Raw genomic sequence first — 4,321 nt, 5'->3', positions numbered from 1 at the left:
CGGAGCGCGGTGCCGGCGCCTGGCAGGAGCAGCGCGTCTCCTGGGTTCCTCTGAGACAACTGCGGAAACCTCCGCGTGTTTCCCACTGCCCTGCAAAACCGCCGCACTCCTCCTGCTCCTCCCTTCTTGCCCCCCCCCCTTTTTTTAAATTTGCCTACCTGTGAGTAACATGCCCCAATTAATTAGAAATTAAAGGCCGCTTCCAGCCTCCGCGTGTCCTTTACCGGGCGCCAGCCGCGGGCCGGGGCACTTTGCGCGGTGGCTGCAGCCTGCTGAAGTCCCACAGCTCGCGGCAACGGCTGAGGCGAGGGGAGGAAGCACTTCACCGGACCAGGGCTACGAACAAGGTAACTTTATTGAGCTTCTGCGTCTGTCGCACATGGCACATAGAGAGAGTTAAGACACGAGGTGCAATGAGAAATCACGTGTTTGGCCTCCACCCCAGCCCGGCAGGCACAGACGCTCCCAGCCGGTGGCACTGGAGCCAGCACCTTGCTGCCCGGCCTTCCCAGCACGCTCCAAAACAACGCATTTAACAAAGGTACTTAATTACAGTGGAAGGGGTGCACAAACGGACTTCACAGCTCAGGGAAACCCCACGGCAAGATGGTGCCAGGCGGGCGGGAGACCGGGGACGGCGCTGGCTGCCTTGGGACGGCGCTTGGGTGGCCCCACGCTCCGGCAGCCCCTCGCTCTGGCATCCTTCTTCCCAGCGACCGGGCCTGAGACACCTGCTTCATTGATAAGCTGCTCATAGCTCCAGGAAAAACGTGGAAGCATTTCTTTTTTAGTATCAGTTGTATTTATATATTTCCCCTCGTCCCCCCCTTTATCGCTAGGGTGACCTAAGAAATAAAGATCTAGTGCTCATGCAAGAATTGGGTAGCATCGTCCCCCGATGTCCAGGCTCTGCTGGTGACGGCCTGGTTCTCTCTGCACCGGACAACCCGACAACGGGAAGGGCAGCAGCTGCGGCGAGGGTCGTTCATGCACAAAGCCCGAGGGAGACTGCAAACGCAGAAAACCAGCCTTTCCCCCCGGGAATCAACCGCTTCTTAACACGTGACGAAAGGAGCTGGGGTTTCACAGGGCACAAACGTCTGACGGCTCACGGACACCTCCAGCGAGGGCCTCACGACCCGGCGCTGGGTTTGGGCTCCAGGCGACGAGGCGCTGCCGGCGGCTGGGCCTCCTGCCTTCCCGGCTGTCCCGCGCGCAAAAAGCGATTTTACAAACTATTTTACAGCCCGCTCTCCCGGCTCGTGCCTCAGTCCGCCCTCCGTGTCGGGAGCCAGGTGGGCGGCGCGGGGGTGAAGGCGGCCCGGCGGCGATGCCAGCGCAGGCGCCGCAAGCGGGACGGTCCCGCCAGCCGCGGCGGGCGCAGGAGGAGCTCGGCCGGCCCGCTCCCGGCGCTGCCAGTGCTCACGGCGAGGGTGGTGGCTTGGGAGAGGGGCAGGAGCCCTGGCTGTCGGTGCTCGCTGCCCGGCCGTGCCACTGGCAGGGGAGAGAAAAAAACATATACAGTATATGTATACGTCAGTGTGCACGAAGGGGACTGTCCGAAACCCCTCCTGTCCCCTAACCTTGTCCACCGGCCCCTGCGCTACCTCGTCTCACCTGCCGCGCAGCGTGTGCTGGCTTACTGACGGTTTTGGTCTAGCCCAAATAACCTGGCCACAGCCAAATCCTTGGGGTGAGAACACCCCCGGGTAACCAGTCCGAAAGAGCTGGCGCACAGTTTGTTTCACTGCTTTGCAAATCGATTCACAGTCGTCAGGACAGCTAACACCCCCAGGAGGCATCTGCGTCTGTTTTGCAGGCTAAGCTTGCCCTCGGCTTGCCCCTCCCGTTTCCCCTGTTAGCGCTGTTGCCTGTTTGTTTGTTTGCTTTACAAATACTGAATTATTGCAAAGTTACCAAATTCCTGCCAGTCTGGTAATACTGCCCCACAGAAACTATATCCACCATGCCAGAGACATTTCTCAAAGTGAAAATCACATCAGAGAGGGAGTGGATGTAGCAAACATTTTTTGCCATACTTACGGGATAATGAATTAGTCGTGATATGCCTTGGGGCTATTATTATAATTCAAAACCATTACTACTCAGGCTTTTGAGCTCTCACCGTCTCAGCCTCTTATTTTATTAAATTCAAATGACAAATGATAGACATCTCCCAAAGGCAACGGGAGGCATAACGTTGCCATTGCTGCTTTCTCCCCCGGATCAATTGTCTCCTCTCCGGCATAAGCAAAAAGTCTTTGCTGGCTGATATTAAAAGAAAGCACAAATTTCACTTCTGTGGGAGAAAACCCATCAGGAAATTTGCACCAAACCGGTCCAGGGGAGCTAGTCTAGGGGGAAAAAGCCCACAGCAATGCACCCAGTTCCCGAGCACACAAATCCCCGTGCCACGGATGGAGCCTCCACCACGCGCTGAGGATCCCCATCATCCAGGGCGGCAGGGTGAATTTTTTCAGAACAATGATAAATTCCCTGAGGGGCCGCACATAAAGTCAGCAACTGCAGTTGCAGCGACCGTGGCCGCAGGCGGGGAGCGGCTGCTCCCAGGGCATCACTGCAGCAGCTTTTGCAGAAACATGGGGAATTCACCCCGCTGAGAGCAGGAGAGCTGAGCACCCTCACGGGCACCCACGGTACAACCCAGCTGCAAAACGGGGCACACGGCTTCCAGACAACCACCTTCAGGCAAGAAAACAGTTCCTTGCATGTTTCTTGTGTCACATGTAATTGCTAAAATTCCTGAAGAACTGATGATACGGATATAGACTTCCTACAAGAATTACTAAAAAAAAATGGTAAGCAGAAATTACAAGAGAAACAGGCTTTTGGTGGAGACTTCAGCCTGCATTTGCAGTGACATTTGCTACTCCATAAATGTGATGAAAGCACTCCTGAGACTGGGTTCAAATGACTGCTGTGCCACAGGGAATCTGAAAACCTCTCTTTCATTTAATTAGAAAGGGTCAACCGTCCGTTCTGCAATTAACAGTCGGAAACTAGGAACCGCCAGTTCACTCAAAGTCAAACATACCCAAAAGTCTGGAAGAGGATGATTTTGCATATCTTTAAAGATAAATGGTTGTTCTTCATTATGGGCATGACTTAGCTCTCAGCAAAGTTATCAGTTTTTATCTGGAGAAATAGTTTAAACAAATAAATTCACCTGTGCTGAACGTCAGAGGTGCTTTGCAACATCAAAGGCCAGTTTTGCACCGGGCTGCTGCTGCTGCTCTGTGATATCAGACAGTGTTTTAGTCTTTCATACACAACACAGCAATTTCCAATTTTCAGAGTCCTCTTTGAAGACTGGAAAGAGACCCTGTAATTTTATATTTCTTCTTTTAAACACATCGCTTAACCCGATGAGCGATGCGTGGGCAGCAGCAGGGCAGGTCTGGCTGGTGCACGGTGCCACCGAGGCCACGGTGTGGGAAAAACACATTGGAAATTCTTCTGAAACTCCTTGGCTATGAACCGATAAGTGCGCAAGTCAGCAACGGGTTGCTTGATAGAGAATACAAAACCCAAATTATTTTTAACAGATGGGCAAACATGAGTGCTTCTCTTTCATACACACATGAAAAAGCTGATGTGATTAGCTGTAATGCACAAATATCATTTCCCCATGAATTTCTGTCCAGGATCCTGTTCGGTTTTTTTTTTGCTGCACTAGAAAGTCACAGACAGCAGTGCTAAAACTTAAAAGGGCAAATGGACACGGGGCCTGTTGGCTCTGTGCACGGGCTCATGGCAGAAATGCCAGAACAGACCGTCAGAGGCTTTTTTTTTTCTTTTCTTTTCTTTCTTTTTTTGCAGAGCTCCTGACCTGTGCACTATGGGGGGGGGGTGTGTGTGAAATGATTCATTTGACTTTTTTCCCAAAGGCTTGGGGGCTCAGCCATGGTTTTCAACGTATAGTTTAAAAGGTGAGTCATCTTATATGCCTTCCTCTTTTCCTCTGAATTTCATCATGAATATTTATGTCCTTATATATATTCTTATATAGGAAGAATATAAGAACTGATTCTGGGTAGGTATTCCTGACTTACAGTGATGCAACATGAGATCATGGAGGGCCTCACGCAAGCGAGTATGAATTTTCAGATTTCCATTATTTGAGGATGTTCTCCATTGTGTCTGAATCTGGCTTGTGCATCCTGTGGGGGGGGGTTATTGCCTTTATTATAATAACACTCCTCGGCACAAGGGCTGGCTTTATTGTCATATTGGACGTGTCAATAACATGAGTGTCATTGACCACAACTCTTTCCTCCAGATTTTATCGCCTAAATCAGAC

Source organism: Apteryx rowi, unplaced genomic scaffold, assembly GCF_003343035.1.
Source record: "Apteryx rowi isolate R43461 unplaced genomic scaffold, aptRow1 scaffold_45, whole genome shotgun sequence".
NCBI classification, from domain to species: Eukaryota; Metazoa; Chordata; class Aves; order Apterygiformes; family Apterygidae; genus Apteryx; species Apteryx rowi.
This window is presented reverse-complemented; position numbering follows the sequence as displayed.